At 43.2% G+C, this 17,880-nt stretch overlaps 1 long non-coding RNA gene across 3 annotated transcripts in view; it reads left to right on the top strand.

The window, feature by feature from the left end:
- Positions 1-14,691, top strand: part of LOC127292962 (uncharacterized) — a 31,630-nt gene extending 16,939 nt beyond the window's left edge. For all 3 annotated transcript variants that reach the window (XR_011742575.1, XR_011742576.1, XR_011742574.1), the window contains exon 7: positions 14,625-14,691. This is a non-coding gene — a long non-coding RNA (uncharacterized lncRNA). The remainder of the gene's footprint in view (positions 1-14,624) is intronic.
- The last annotated feature ends 3,189 nt before the right edge of the window (positions 14,692-17,880 follow it).

Below are 17,880 nucleotides of genomic sequence, written 5' to 3'. Positions count from 1 at the left end.
ATAGTAACCCTAGGGAGAAGCCCTAGCTTGGCATGGACATGGCCATGCCGACCATGTTCCACCATGCCACACTCCCCTCCTCTCCTTCCCTCTCCAGCACTGACCACCATGTCCTGGAGCTCCACCTTGCCTCCCTACTCCTGCCTAGCACCGCCATTACCGGAGGGAAGCCCTGCACGCGCCAGACACGGACGCGCCCACGACGTCCTGCGCATGCCGTGAGCGTCGCACACGCGCGCGCCACGGGCAGCACAGGCCACATGTCGCCTCGCCGCTCGACGCCTTCCCCGGACCCCCTCGCTGCGCCTTGAGCATCGCCGCCACAGCGCCAACCCGCCAGACACGCGCCCGTGCTTGCGCAACCCCGGCCACCAACGACCACCTCGCCGGAATCCCGCGCCCGTACCGCCAGAGATCATCGTCGCGCTCGCTTCACAAGCCGTCCCCCACCTAGCTAGCTAGCGCCCTAGCACCGCCTGGACGCCGCCTAGCTAGCGCTAATGTCGCCGACCCGATTCCCTCGCCGGAGACGCCGCCCCGCTGTCGACCTTGCCGCACCCCTCACGGCCATCTCGCCCACTATAAAAGGAGGACACCCGCGGCCAATTCCTTCACACCGCCCCACTCCCCGCTCCCTCCTCGATCTCCTCGACCCTCTCTCTCCCTCGATTGCTCACCGGAGCCCTCCAATTTCTCGCCGGAGCCCGCGGCGGACCTGAGATCACCGCCGTTGATTTCGGCCACCATCGGAGACGCCACGGGTACCAGCGCACTCCTCATCATCGACAACGCCGTCCTGCACCGTCGCTGACCCTCGCCGGAGCTCCAGCTCGCCGCCGACCCCCTACCTCCGCCGCGGCAGCAACCTCTTCCCCCCGGCGACGACGACGACGCCCAGCCGCACGATCTTCTTCTGATCCAACGCTCCTCAGCGCCCCGTACCGTTTCGGTAAGCCTCACCCGCTGACGCGCGGGCCCCTCTGTCAGCTGGCCCGAAACGTTACTGGGCTGGACTGGGCCATTTTTATTCGAATCTGGCCCAGTTTCATTTCCCGCCGGCCCTTTAATTCAAATTTCATTTAAATAATTTAGTGGAATTCCCCCACTGGACCCAACTTTGAAATTGCATAGAAATTGTTTGGCTTGGCCAAATTTAGCAAATTTTATATATTTGGACAGCTAGTGAAATTATCTACAATATGCCACTGGTCTCATGACCAGATTCTTTGTAGAATTAATTCGATAAAAATAACAAGGCAGGGACTTTTCCCTACTCAAATAATTATTAAAACTCAAATAAAATAGATATTAAGTTAATTCCAACTCTAGTAGCTCAAATATTACTTACACTAATTGATTATGCAATAAATTGGTATGGTCACCTTGCATGATCATGCCCTAGCTTAAGTAAGGGACAATATGGCTATTTTCTCTAAGTGATATTGTCCTAAAATATTATGCAAATCATATGAGGTGTTATACTTCATTTAAATCTTGTCCCAAATAAATTCATGTGATGTTTGTACCCTGGTCCAAGCACTCTTATATGAATTACTTGGAGATTTAAAATATATGTAGCATTATTAAATGGTATGAGGTACTCTACCTCATTTAAATCATTTTCTCAAATAATGAGGATGAAGGGTTGACTTAGGTCAACCTAAATTCATGTAGGATTGTTTGAGAAATTAAATATTAAGAAGATATAATGAGAGGAAATTATTTTCCTCAAGAACTAAATGGAAACTATCATTTACATATGTAATGAGAGGAAATTATTTTTCCTCAATAAAGAAAACCAATGCACCTAATGGTATTAAATGTATGCCTAGCATAGTTTGTGTGAAGTGATGATGTGCTTAGTATAGCTCTCGATCTGTTGAGTGATTGTATCCTCGTATTCATGTATAGACGCTAGTACCGGAGAATACCAGGAAGAGGAAGGATTCTACCCAGAAGAAGAAGAGAACTTTGACCACATCAACAACCAAGGCAAGCTAACACCTTTGCAAGTTCTATGGTTGCAAGCTAATATTCTTGCAAGTGCAAAGTCCTATCCAGGACAAGGCACTCTCATCTTTTCTTATGAAGCCTAAGCCTATCCCAAGTTTTATTACAAGTTTTATTTGCAAGCTTTATTGCTTTGGGTTATCAAAGTACTTTTTGATTCATGATTCTATGGGGTTAATGTTAGATTAGTACAAGGGTATCAAAGTTAGCCTATAAGCAAAGCAATATACTTAGCACCCCTCATATCTAGATGCTAGTGCTAAATTAAAAATGACTACTCTAGATGGGAACATGTGTGGTGAAATAATGATGATGATGAAATTTATGAAATGAGTTTTGAAGGTGAATATGACCAAGAGAAGATAGTGATTTTTGATAAAAAAACTAATATTGGTTTGGATGCGATACCTTTCCAAGTTATAAGTACCCCCACAATACCTGATTATGGGTAAGGGCTTAACTAGAAGTTTATGTACCTTAGTATGGGTTCCCTCTAAACACACATCATAGGGGTTATGCCGAGGCTGCCTCCGTTGTTGATGAATGATGTGAATTGAAGGTGAATTGTACGGCCAAGCCCTGTGCAGTTCCCAGGTTGACAGTTGGTCTTCACTGGGAGGCCAAGCTCATGGGGAGAGGTGCTCATACTAGAGTTTATAAATGAAAGGTTATGGTTGATGATCCGCGTACTGTGTTACGATGATTCGGGGTTATCCCGACGGATGAAATCAAATGTTGTGGCACAAGTGTGCAACCTCTGCAGGGTGTAAATCTATTCGAATAGCCGTGTCCACGGTTACGGACGGTTGGAAAGGCCATACTGTTACCAGTGTCAGATTATTTGAAAATGATGCAATGAATGGTGAATTGGTGACTTGTTTTTGAATCACAACTTGAGTTGTGGGAATGACACTAATGTTCCCACTTGAGTAGTTAGTACATGAAGAGTCTTTCTTTCCAATACTTGTGAACTCAAAATTGGCTTTATGCAAAAGAAACTAGAGCTTAGTACCCCTTTACTAGAATTGGTAGTACTTACACTAGTATTAGTTTGCGAGTACTTTAAAGTACTCACGGCTGTGTCCCTGGCTATTCAAATGGCCAGACTATGAAGAGGCGCAGCAGTATGAAGATGATGGACAGCAGGACGTCTACGACAACTAGGACTACTCCTGACGTCAAGCGTTGGCCTGTGGACTATAGAGTCCTTGTATCTTACGCTTCCGCTATGAACTTGTGTTATGTTCGTTGACCAGTTCGTTGATCAATAGATCAACTATTTATGTAATATGGATCATGTGATTCCAAGTTATAAGACTTTATGGTTTGTAATGAATGATGACTGTGATACTTAACTATTATGCCTCGCAACAACAATATTCCTGGGATTGCGATGTATGACATAATAGGCATCCGGACTTAAAAATCCGGGTGTTGACAAGTTGGTATCAGAGACATTGTTTGACCTTAGGAGACCCTAGTTAGAATGGACGTCCTGAAAAATTTAGTTTCAAAAACAAATGAAGTGAAATATTATGAAAAATTATTCTCACTCTTATCCTGGAGATCTGTTTCAAAGAGAGAAAGTTATGCTATACTTCTTTGTAATTCTACATAAAAGTTTGCACCCTTGATCACTTCTCTAACTTACTCATCTTAAATTGCTCACAGATGGAATACCAATTAGAATCCTACCAGCTTGGCCACGGAGGACACCTAATGTTCGAAAAGGATTTGAAGCAACTAGTGGAATATTTAGGACGCCCGTATCCCGAGTTCTTCGGCATACCCCTCAACCATCCGTCAGGAGGACCACCTCGGTGGGAAGTTACGGCAGATCTGAGAGGAAAACTTGGAGCCCCAATATGGGAAACCATCTGGTTTTCTGTAACGGGAAACACTTGGAAGGATGGAATAGCCAAAGCCATGCAAGAAGCAATTGCCCGTCTGTGCGGACAAAATGAGAACAAGATCAAGAACACTCGCTTTGTCTACTACCCAAGACATGACCCCATGGGAAGACCACTAACCATGCCACCGCACCCGGAGATGAACTACTATGTCGCATGCCTGGACTTCCTGCTACACAAGACCCGCAAGGAGTTGGACAACGCCCACGCTGGTCGCTAAGCACATCACCCATGAAAATGAAGAGTAGTATCACTAAAGCACTATCGTAGGTGTGAGTTTGTATCCGGATCCCTTTGTATCATAGAGCGAATGAATGGTTCTTCAAACCAACGGTGTGTTAGATTTGTAATGTGTGATGTTTGGTATGAATGAAAAAGTGTTGTTGGTTTTACCCCTTCAACACTACTCAAGTTTTCAAGTTTTGAACTTCTAAATTTTTTTGAACTTTAACTCAAACAAACCATAGAAATTTCCCTCTTATCTTCGCATCTACCTCGATAATCAGATGGCCCCACCAACCCGCGGTGCAAACCAAGACGCCATGATGCAGATGTTAGAGATGATGATGGCAGACCGAGAAGCCGAAAGAGCTGAACGCCAAGGCAACATTGCTGCATTGCAGCAGATCGCTCAGAACCACAACGGACATGGAAACAACGACCACCCTGGGTCGAAGCTGAAGAACTTTCAGAACACCAACCCACCTATTTTCAGCAAGACAGAAGAGCCACTAGACGCTGATGACTGGCTACAGACTATGGAAAACAACTTAGAAGTTGCGGGAGTTGAAGCCGCAGAGAAAGTACTGTTCGCCACCCACTACCTGTCAGGACCTGCAAGAGCCTGGTGGACAAGCGCCCGCGCAATGAATGCGGGACAAATGATGACCTGGGAAGACTTCAAGCTGAAGTTTAGCAAGTATCATGTGCCCCAAGGACTGATCAAGAAGATGAGAGACGAGTTCCGCGAACTCAAGCAAGGCCGAATGTCCGTGGTAGAATACCGCGACAGATTCCTCACTCTGTCAAGGTACGCCCCGGACGAAACCGACACCAATGAGAAGAGGAAGGAAAGATTTCTGAACGGACTGCACGACGAGATGCAAACTGTACTGGTCAACATTCCCTTTGCTGATCTAGAAGCCCTGGTGGACTCAGCCATCCAGATGGAAGGGAAGCTTCACCAAGCCAATGAGAATCGCAAACGCCGGATGATGAACCAGCATGGGTCCAGCAATACCCAGAAGTACCGCAACAACTCATCTGGAGGATTTACTCCAAAATACAACAAGCCCACTGCCCAGACTTACCGCCCAAACTACACCAATAACCATGGAGGACCCCCGAAGCCCGGAGGCAACAACAACAATCACCCCACCAAGAACAACCCCAACACCAACAACAACGGGAACAACAACAACAACACCACAGGTCCAAAGACTGGAAGCAATGCCATCCCCGTCGCCACCAAGGACAAGGCCACCATCACTTGTTATGAGTGTGGAGTAGTTGGGCATTACTCCAATGAGTTCCCCAAGAGACTCGCCAAGATTGCCGCCAACACCGCTGCACCTGCTCAGAACCAACGCCGCTTTGCCGCAAGAAAGAACCAGAACAACAACGGCCGCTACTACAACATGACTGCCACTGAAGCTCAAGAAGCACCTCAGAACATGCCAAGTATGTCTTCCTGTTAAATCATACCGCCCAATCTCTCTTAGGAACCTAGCTTTTCTTAAAATCTCGGGACGAGATTTGTTTAAGGGGGAAGGGTTTGTAACATCCCAAATTTTTAAAACAAACAGAAAATGAAATTCCTTTTTCCAAAAATGAGAACCAACAAAAACTTTTCCTATATAGAGTGCTATGCATAGTGCTCATACCCATTACTTGTGTTTTTGGCCATGATGAGTGTTAGTATGCTTATGTGATAAACCCTAAAACCTTAAAGTGATCAAGTGAAGATCACAAACCAAATAAAAGAAAAGAGAAATCAAATAAGAAAAACCTAAACCCTAACCTTCTCAAAACCAAGTGGGTCTATTTTGAGAAATCCCAAAATAAAGAAAAAGACATATGTAGGCATATAGCCCTAATGTGTAAATTCTTGAACCCTACCTCTCTTATTTTTCTAAATAGTGGTGAACCATGGTGAACCTCACTAAACCCTAAACCTCATCCCTCTTGTCACCCACCTTTGAAAAATAAAATAAAAAGGAAAGATCTTAAATAAGAGAAAGGCATATGCAAGCCTATGGCCACTTTGTGCAAAGGCTCCAACCTTGAGTGTTAAAATGGGTAGATGATTTGGAATACCTCAACACACTCAATAAAGTACTTATCAACCAATTCAAGTGATAAACAAAATAAAATCAAACATATGCATAGAGGCATATGTGACACTTAACCAAAATATTAAAATTTGACCTAGGCACCCACCTTGTCCCAAACTGGTGTGAACCTTTTTCCCAACTCAATCAAACCCCAAATAAACCTCACTCTGGTCAAAGTAAAGACAAGAAATATAAAAGAATAAAAGGTTAGAAAATCACAAACCATCACATATGGCTCTATGCCATTTTTATAAATTTGGAACCTAGACCATTTTGGTCTTCACCATTATTTGAATAATGTTACTACACACTTATTACAACTGTTTGAATCAAAGAAACACAATTCAAATCAAAATCTCACTCAAATTGTGCTCACATGTGATTATGGCCAAATCTGCCATTTCTAGTCTGATCACTACTTTGAGCCCCTGCATTTCGAAATTTTTAAAATAAAATTTCCCAACTCTTTGCATGTCATCCAAGAGAACATCAAGGTGAACACTTTTTGTAAAGAGCACCATGCAAAAATCATCTCTGAACAATAGCTAGGTTCATCCAAAGTTGGAACTTTATATTATGATCAACAATCTCACTTTGTCCCTTTGTGCTTTTCCTTAAATTTGAAAACTACACCACCACCTCTCACCTTCTCTGGTCAAATACAACCTATCTAAACACACACATTTCCAATTGGCCAACTATTTGAATTAAACCAAATTTGGTGAATTACATCAAAATTCAATTATGGAATAAATACCAACACTATTTGAAATAGTGTTTGCCTAACCCTATCTCTCACACCTGAACCCTACCTTGCTCCCTGGTCCCCTCTGCAGCCAACCCTAGCATAGTAACCCTAGGGAGAAGCCCTAGCTTGGCATGGACATGGCCATGCCGACCATGTTCCACCATGCCACACTCCCCTCCTCTCCTTCCCTCTCCAGCACTGCCCACCATGTCCTGGAGCTCCACCTTGCCTCCCTACTCCTGCCTAGCACCGCCATTACCGGAGGGAAGCCCTGCACGCGCCAGACACGGACGCGCCCACGACGTCCTGCGCATGCCGTGAGCGTCGCACACGCGCGCGCCACGGGCAGCACAGGCCACATGTCGCCTCGCCGCTCGACGCCTTCCCCGGACCCCCTCGCTGCGCCTTGAGCATCGCCGCCACAGCGCCAACCCGCCAGACACGCGCCCGTGCTTGCGCAACCCCGGCCGCCAACGACCACCTCGCCGGAATCCCGCGCCCGTACCGCCAGAGATCATCGTCGCGCTCGCTTCACAAGCCGTCCCCCACCTAGCTAGCTAGCGCCCTAGCACCGCCTGGACGCCGCCTAGCTAGCGCTAATGTCGCCGACCCGATTCCCTCGCCGGAGACGCCGCCCCGCTGTCGACCTTGCCGCACCCCTCACGGCCATCTCGCCCACTATAAAAGGAGGACACCCGCGGCCAATTCCTTCACACCGCCCCACTCCCCTCTCCCTCCTCGATCTCCTCGACCCTCTCTCTCCCTCGATTGCTCACCGGAGCCCTCCAATTTCTCGCCGGAGCCCGCGGCAGACCTGAGATCACCGCCGTTGATTTCGGCCACCATCGGAGACGCCACGGGTACCAGCGCACTCCTCATCATCGACAACGCCGTCCTGCACCGTCGCTGACCCTCGCCGGAGCTCCAGCTCGCCGCCGACCCCCTACCTCCACCGCGGCAGCAACCTCTTCCCCCCGGCGACGACGACGACGCCCAGCCGCACGATCTTCTTCTGATCCAACGCTCCTCAGCGCCCCGTACCGTTTCGGTAAGCCTCACCCGCTGACGCGCGGGCCCCTCTGTCAGCTGGCCCGAAACGTTACTGGGCTGGACTGGGCCATTTTTATTCGAATCTGGCCCAGTTTCATTTCCCGCCGGCCCTTTAATTCAAATTTCATTTAAATAATTTAGTGGAATTCCCCCACTGGACCCAACTTTGAAATTGCATAGAAATTGTTTGGCTTGGCCAAATTTAGCAAATTTTATATATTTGGACAGCTAGTGAAATTATCTACAATATGCCACTGGTCTCATGACCAGATTCGTTGTAGAATTAATTCGATAAAAATAACAAGGCAGGGACTTTTCCCTACTCAAATAATTATTAAAAATCAAATAAAATAGATATTAAGTTAATTCCAACTCTAGTAGCTCAAATATTACTTACACTAATTGATTATGCAATAAATTGATATGGTCACCTTGCATGATCATGCCCTAGCTTAAGTAAGGGACAATATGGCTATTTTCTCTAAGTGATATTGTCCTAAAATATTATGCAAATCATATGAGGTGTTATACTTCATTTAAATCTTGTCCCAAATAAATTCATGTGATGTTTGTACCCTGGTCCAAGCACTCTTATATGAATTACTTGGAGATTTAAAATATATGTAGCATTATTAAATGGTATGAGGTACTCTACCTCATTTAAATCATTTTCTCCAATAATGAGGATGAAGGGTTGACTTAGGTCAACCTAAATTCATGTAGGATTGTTTGAGAAATTAAATATTAAGAAGATATAATGAGAGGAAATTATTTTCCTCAAGAACTAAATGGAAACTATCATTTACATATGTAATGAGAGGAAATTATTTTTCCTCAATAAAGAAAACCAATGCACCTAATGGTATTAAATGTATGCCTAGCATAGTTTGTGTGAAGTGATGATGTGCTTAGTATAGCTCTCGATCTGTTGAGTGATTGTATCCTCGTATTCGTGTATAGACGCTAGTACCGGAGAATACCAGGAAGAGGAAGGATTCTACCCAGAAGAAGAAGAGAACTTTGAGCACATCAACAACCAAGGCAAGCTAACACCTTTGCAAGTTCTATGGTTGCAAGCTAATATTCTTGCAAGTGCAAAGTCCTATCCAGGACAAGGCACTCTCATCTTTTCTTATGAAGCCTAAGCCTATCCCAAGTTTTATTACAAGTTTTATTTGCAAGCTTTATTGCTTTGGGTTATCAAAGTACTTTTTGATTCATGATTCTATGGGGTTAATGTTAGATTAGTACAAGGGTATCAAAGTTAGCCTATAAGCAAAGCAATATACTTAGCACCCCTCATATCTAGATGCTAGTGCTAAATTAAAAATGACTACTCTAGATGGGAACATGTGTGGTGAAATAATGATGATGATGAAATTTATGAAATGAGTTTTGAAGGTGAATATGACCAAGAGAAGATAGTGATTTTTGATAAAAAACTAATATTAGTTTGGATGCGATACCTTTCCAAGTTATAAGTACCCCCACAATACCTGATTATGGGTAAGGGCTTAACTAGAAGTTTATGTACCTTAGTATGGGTTCCCTCTAAACACACATCATAGGGGTTATGCCGAGGCTGCCTCCGTTGTTGATGAATGATGTGAATTGAAGGTGAATTGTACGGCCAAGCCCTGTGCAGTTCCCAGGTTGACAGTTGGTCTTCACTGGGAGGCCAAGCTCATGGGGAGAGGTGCTCATACTAGAGTTTATAAATGAAAGGTTATGGTTGATGATCCGCGTACTGTGTTACGATGATTCGGGGTTATCCCGACGGATGAAATCAAATGTTGTGGCACAAGTGTGCAACCTCTGCAGGGTGTAAATCTATTCGAATAGCCGTGTCCACGGTTACGGACGGTTGGAAAGGCCATACTGTTACCAGTGTCAGATTATTTGAAAATAGTGATGCAATGAATGGTGAATTGGTGACTTGTTTTTGAATCACAACTTGAGTTGTGGGAATGACACTAATGTACTTCCCACTTGAGTAGTTAGTACATGAAGAGTCTTTCTTTCCAATACTTGTGAACTCAAAATTGGCTTTATGCAAAAGAAACTAGAGCTTAGTACCCCTTTACTAGAATTGGTAGTACTTACACTAGTATTAGTTTGCGAGTACTTTAAAGTACTCACGGCTGTGTCCCTGGCTATTCAAATGGCCAGACTATGAAGAGGCGCAGCAGTATGAAGATGATGGACAGCAGGACGTCTACGACAACTAGGACTACTCCTGACGTCAAGCGTTGGCCTGTGGACTATAGAGTCCTTGTATCTTACGCTTCCGCTATGAACTTGTGTTATGTTCGTTGACCAGTTCGTTGATCAATAGATCAACTATTTATGTAATATGGATCATGTGATTCCAAGTTGTAAGACTTTATGGTTTGTAATGAATGATGACTGTGATACTTAACTATTATGCCTCGCAACAACAATATTCCTGGGATTGCGATGTATGACATAATAGGCATCCGGACTTAAAAATCCGGGTGTTGACAACGTGCCACTCCAGATTGGTATGATCCTTGTCTAAATGTCATGATTATGGATAACAATGATGAAGACCCTGCGACGTATGAAGAAGCGATGATGAGCCCAGATTCCAACAAATGGCAAGAAGCCATGAAATCCGAAATGGGATCCATGTATGATAACAAAGTATGGACTTTGGTAGAATTACCTGATAGCCGAAAGGCTGTCGAGAATAAATGGATCTTCAAGAGAAAAACAGATGCTGATGGTAATATTACTGTCTATAAAGCTCGACTTGTCGCAAAGGGTTTCCGACAAATTCAAGGTGTTGACTACGATGAGACTTTCTCACCTGTAGCGAAGCTGAAATCTGTGAGGATTTTGTTAGCAATAGCTGCATTTTTCGATTATGAGATTTGGCAGATGGATGTCAAAACGGCATTCCTTAATGGAGACATTGAGGAAGAGTTGTATATGGTACAACCCAAAGGTTTTGTCGATCCTAAAAATGCTGACAAAGTATGCAAACTTCAGCGTTCAATCTATGGACTGAAGCAAGCATCAAGAAGTTGGAACCGACGCTTTGATAAGGTGATCAAAGACTTCGGGTTTATACAGTGTCATGGAGAGGCCTGTATTTACAAGAAAGTGAGTGGGAGCTCTGTAGCGTTCCTGATATTATATGTAGATGACATATTATTGATTGGGAATGATATAGAACTATTAAGCAGTGTAAAAGGTTATTTGAATAATAGTTTTTCAATGAAAGACCTTGGTGAAGCATCATATATATTAGGCATCAAGATTTATAGAGATAGATCAAGACGTCTAATAGGGCTATCACAGAGTACATACCTGGACAAGATTCTAAAATTTTTTAGAATGGATGAAAGTAAGAAAGGATTCTTACCTATGTTACCAGGCAAGGTCTTGAGTAAGACTCAAGGTCCGGCTACGGCAGAAGAAAGAGAAAGGATGAGTCAGATCCCCTATGCCTCGGCAGTAGGCTCTATCATGTATGCCATGCTATGTACAAGACCGGATATAGCACATGCTGTTAGTTTGACTAGCAGATATCAAAGTGATCCAGGAATGGAACACTGGACAGCGGTCAAGAATATCCTGAAGTACTTGAAAAGAACTAAGGATATGTTTCTTTGTTATGGAGGTGACCAAGAGCTCGTTGTAACAAGTTACACCGATGCAAGTTGGAACACTGATCCTGATGACTCTAAGTCACAATCTGGGTACGTGTTTATATTGAATGGTGCTGCGATGGTGGGCAAGCTCGAAGCAGTGTACGGTGGCGAAATCCTCAACAGAATCGGAGTACATAGCGGCTTCAGAGGCTTCATCAGAAGCGGTATGGATGAAGAGGTTCATTGTAGAGCTCGGTGTGGTTCCTAGTGCATTGGACCCACTAGTCATCTACTGTGACAACATGGGTGCCATTGCTAATGCACAAGAACCAAGGTCACACAAGAGGCTGAAGCATATCAAGCTGCGTTATCATTCGATTCGCGAGTACATCGAAGATGGAGAAGTAAAGATTTGCAAAGTACACACTGATCTGAATGTAGCAGATCCGTTGACTAAAGCTCTCCCTAGGGCAAAGCATGACCAACACCAGAATGCCATGGGTGTTAGGTACCTTACAATGTAATCTAGATTATTGACTCTAGTGCAAGTGGGAGACTGTTGGAGATATGCCCAAGAGGCAATAATAAAAGTGGTTATTATATATCTTTATGTTTATGATAAATGTTTATATACCATGCTATAATTGTATTAACTGAAACATTGATACATGTGTGATATGTAAACAACAAAGAGTCCCTAGTAAGCCTCTTAACTAGCTTGTTGATTAATAGATGATTAGTTTCATAATCATGAACATTGGATGTTATTAATAACAAGATTATATCATTATATGAATGATGTAATGGACACACCCAATTAAGCGTAGCATAAGATCACGTCATTAAGTTATTTGCTATAAGCTTTCGTTACATAGTTACCTAGTCCTTGTGACCATGAGATCATGTAAATCACTTATACCGGAAAGGTACTTTGATTACATCAAACACCACTGCGTAAATGGGTGGTTATAAAGGTGGGATTAAGTATCCGGAAAGTATGAGTTGAGGCATATGGATCAACAGTGGGATTTGTCTATCCCGATGACGGATAGATATACTCTGGGCCCTCTCGGTGGAATGTCGTCTAATGTCTTGCAAGCATATGAATAAGTTCATAAGAGACCACATACCACGGTACGAGTAAAGAGTACTTGTCAGAGACGAGGTTGAACAAGGTATAGTGTGATACCGATGATCAAACCTCGGACAAGTAAAATATCGCGTGACAAAGGGAATTGGTATCGTATGTGAATGGTTCATTCGATCACTAAAGTCATCGTTGAATATGTGGGAGCCATTATGGATCTCCAGATCCCGCTATTGGTTATTGGTCGGAGTGTGTCTGCATAGTTCGCGAACCGTAGGGTGACACACTTAAAGTTGGATGTTGAAATAGTAGAACTTGAATATGGAATGGAGTTCGAATATTTGTTCGGAGTCCCGGATGAGATCCCGGACATCACGAGGAGTTCCGGAATGGTCCGGATAATAAGATTCATATATAGGATGTCATTTTATGTGAATTAAAATGATTCGGAAGGTTCTATGGAAGGTTCTAGAAGGTTCTAGAAAAGTCCGGAAGAACACACCTAGGAAGGTGGAGTCCACATGGGACTCCACCTCCATGGCCGGCCAACCATAGTGGGGTGGAGTCCCAAGTGGACTCCCCCATAAGGGGCCGGCCACCCCCCCATATGGTAGGTGGAATTCCCACCTCTAGTGGGAATCCTAGCTTGGGAAGGTTTCCCACCATATGGAAGGTTTTGGGTTCGGGTCTTATTCGGAGACTTGTAGTCCAACACTTGGGGCTTCCACCTATATAATGAGGGGCATAGGGGAGGGGGCCTGCCACACAAAAGCCACCACCTTGGCCGCCCCCTATAGTGGCCGGCCACCCCCTCTCCCCAAACCCTAGCGCCCCGCTCCTCCACCATATCCCGCACGCTTAGCGAAGCTCCGCCGGATTTCTCCACCGCCACCGACATCACGCCGTCGTGCTGTCGGATTCAAGAGGAGCTACTACTTCCGCTGCCCGCTGGAACGGGGAGGTGAACGTCGTCTTCATCAACAACCGAACGTGTGACCGAGTACGGAGGTGCTGCCCGTTCGTGGCGCCGTGATCAAGATCTTCTACGCGCTTTTGCAAGCGGCAAGTGATCGTCTACCGCAGCAACAAGAGCCTCATCTTGTAGGCTTTGGAATCTCTTCAAGGGTGAGACTCGATAATCCCCTCGTTGCTACCGTCTTTTAGATTGCATCTTGGCTTGGATTGCGTGTTCGCCGTAGGAAAATTTTTGTTTTCTATGCTACGTTATCCTACATTACCTTCATGTCCTGATTCCACTTTTGATCTACTGTACGTGTTGTGCTTGGTTCAGCTGCCCGCTTTGAATTCCTGATTTCAGTTCTTCTATATGTCTGTTATGACCGAAAACATCTATAGACAACCTTCTTTGTGTGTGTGTCATTCTTACAACAGACACATTTGCATGCAAGTTAGGCTGATGTTCGGTGGAGTATGCATTTCACACATCTATTTGCAGTAAAAAAAGGGTTTACATTTACACATGGCATGCTCCTATTGGATAATTTACGTGACTTTTGTGATCATTTTTTCTGATGTAGAACGAGCCAAGGATGATTAGAGGCCCATACAGAATAGTGCTCGATTTTATACTCGATCTTATGTAAAAGACTTTAGCCTTCCCGTGCAAGCTATTATTGCTAAATGCCTAGTGATTCATGGGAAAGATATGTGTGATAGATTGTTTGAGACACACACATAGGATTATAGCTCAGCCTTTGTGTGGTGTCATTTCTGAATTTTTTTTGACACACGCAAATATGCAATTGTACAAATTCTACCTTTGTATGTTTTCATTTCTGAAATTAAATTATAACTCAGGTTCGGACTCTAGCATTTTCATAATTTCTAAGAGTGCATAGATTCACCCAGGAGATGAATGAGGTCACCAGACCAAGGAGAGGTGGCACTGCGGATTCACCATGCACTTGCTGATTAAAGACTGATTTCACATGAACATTGATAATACCACATTTGTCATCTAATTTTCTATTAACAATCGTGTAGCATGGGGAGGCGGGAGATGATGCAGCCAATGACACTATCTAGCATTTCTTTTTTATTTTGGCATTTCTTTCGTTACGGTGCAAATCTATTAATGTGGAGAAGAAAAAGGATTGAGAAAGGTTAAGTTTATCCGTCCTACATATCATATAATAAATTCCATATATTGTTCTAAGATATTGATCTATAAATGATGCATTTGTGCCATCTAATCTAAATTTCTTAGCTGCATGAAAGTGATAGTGCTTCTGAGATATTTGCGCTGGTTATCTAAGTAAAGTTCACCTATCTCATATTCTTGCTATTGCGTTACTATGTGAGCACCAACTATAGCCATTGTGGAGATACCTTCGTATTTTTTTACCCTGTTGCTATTGCTCTGCTTTATTGCTTCCTTGCAATCTTGCTGCAAGTGCAAACCACTATATGGCTGTCTTGAATATCATATCAGAGAAGAACCTTTTAAAACAGCTTCTCAAACCATGTTTATTCTGCATCCTCTATAGGTTTGGCATTCTGTTCTTGCTGCAAGTGCAAACCACTATATTGCTTCAGTCTTTAGAAGTTTCCACCAAACTGATGCTGCTTCCATATGCTAAATTAGGTTGTAAACTTGAAGGATGGATAAGTCATAGACCTTGATGGAAAAAGTGGCCCGACGCTCCTGCTAATGACAGCTTCATCCTACTGCAAGGTGCCTCTCTTGTTCACTATATGATTAGAAGAATACGTTTTGTTGTTATGTAGCCACTTGCTTAAAATACATTCAGAAGAATACAATAAAATTTACAGTAGCAGAAATATTTAGTTGATTAATTCTGATGCTTTATACATTTTACCTTATGTCCGTGCTTCATAATTTGTTATGCGCTACCTATCTACATGCTCCTTTCTCAAGAACTGTCTACATTGAGAACTGACTTTCGCCTTAAGGACTCAAAATATTACTGTGAGCTAGCATATTTAGTTATTTACACCATGGTACTTGTATATCTAATTACTAGGTATGCATTCCAGATTGTAAAGGACATTTTAAAGGGCGCCTTATACCATCGCTCTCGACCACAGCCCTAGGTGACAAGTTCCAGTTTGAGCGGCTTGGTAAGCTCTCTGGACCTCTTTATTTGTTGGAATTCCTCCCTGTACCTCTTGGTGCAACTGACTGTCATGCTTCGATTTAATTCCAGGCTACTTTGAACACGGACTTGACCCCCCGAGAAGCTTGTGTTCAACATGACTATTATGGAGGAGCAAAAGCGGTCGCCGTCGGTGGGAGGATCGGAATACCGCCACTGCCTCTCTCCCTTCCAATTGCTTGCACAACTTCAGCAAAAGTCCTTTTTGATATCAGAAATGTAAGTTACATGTTGAGGCTACGTTTCGATAAAAATATGATATAATGTCCACATATTTCTTTTAAAGTGTGAAATACCAAACAATATAAGTTACTAGCTGGTCTTTTCTTTTAGGATCTTTCAGGCAACATTGTAATAGTTAAGGTAATTGCAGATCACTAACTAAATTGAGCTTTTGGTGGTATAATACAGGTGCGAAATTGTTATGAGAAAGGGATTGCAGCATTTTTATGTGAGAAAATGACTAATTACTCTCATGCAGCATGATGTGTGAAAATATTTGGTTTTGCCTACCTTGATTTGTACAAAATTTCTACTAGGATGTGTTCTAATGAATAGTTAGCTTAGTGGCATAATAAATATGACCATGTTCAATTCCTATTTACGCATACCCTTAAGCTTATGGTCAATTCTGCCTTTATTTGTACGCTTTGAACTGTGATAGCTTCATTGACACCAAAATAGTTTGCCATTTACACAAAACAATCTTCCCATTGATTATGGCCTCAAATGAACAACTCCACGATGTTTGTAGTGCTTGCTACTATGTAATTTTCTTGATTCTCCTACCTCTTTGTAACGGTTGTGATGGATTAAAATCTTTTTTATTGACTGTACATGATATTGTGTATGATGTGAGAGATGCTGCACTCACTGGCCATCAAAGACTAAAAGGTATTGTTTTCATTTAAACAATCATGCGATCGATTTAGGTAATCCAAAAAACAAATATATGTTAGTTTCTTGTATGTTAGTTATTACTCTGATCCAAAATATAAGCCATCTTAGAAAGCTAAAAATGCCTTATATTTTGGAACAGAGGTAGTACATCTCAAATGGCAATGATGATTTCTCAAACATCGCTACCTCCAGTGTTGCTAAATCGATTCTTTCTACAGAAAATGGGCAAGTACCCTGATGATTTCTCAAACATTGCTAAATCGATGCTTTAATGTGGGAAAATATCCTTATGACACTCTGATTCAAGTGACGGTGAACAATAGCCTGGTTACTACGGGAGTCACTCAGAAAGTTATGGTCACCTGCCTACCATACCTGACATTTGGATGACTAGCCTTTATGGTAGTATATGTATGATGACATGGGATATGTTAGTGATCTCCATATAGCAGTGTGTGTTCTGTAGATAATTTTTCATGTACACTGATGGGTGGTGCACTGCTAGATAAGAACATGCAAAAATATGCTATATATGCATATGGTAGGTGCTTTATTGCTTCCGGAGCAAACATGATTTGCTATTTTAGTACTGCAGATAGTTTGTGGGATGGTTGATTATTAGATGGAAGTGCTTTAATCCAATATATTTATTTATTTTGATGGTTGTATATAAGCGTTTGCTACTCTCTTCATGATTCTGTTTGCTCTATTCTAATGTCTATCAAAACAGGGCCTGAACAACTAAGGTCTAAAATACAAACGTGCACAGTTTTATTTTGAAGGGTCATGCAGATGTCTTTTGGTGATTAGAGTGATCATGCTGATTTAAGTCCGCATAAACCCATCATTATTTTCTCACATGAGTTTTGGTAGGTCATACAAAATATAAAAAAAGTACGAGAGCCACGGGGTCGTGCGCCAAGGCGCACATTTAAATCTAGTTTAAATAAGAACTACTAGAAGAAAACGCTTCAGGGCTCCTGGGCGACCCGAGGGGCGAACCTAACCTGCGCCCGCAACCCTCCTCCTCTGCCGCCGCCGGCGAGGGCCTCTAGGCAAAGCCTGCAGGGTGTCGGCGGGACCTTCTC

Source organism: Lolium perenne, chromosome 4, assembly GCF_019359855.2.
Source record: "Lolium perenne isolate Kyuss_39 chromosome 4, Kyuss_2.0, whole genome shotgun sequence".
NCBI lineage: Eukaryota > Viridiplantae > Streptophyta > Magnoliopsida > Poales > Poaceae > Lolium > Lolium perenne.
Note: the sequence above shows the minus strand (reverse complement) of the source record. Positions and strands in the feature narration are given on the sequence as shown.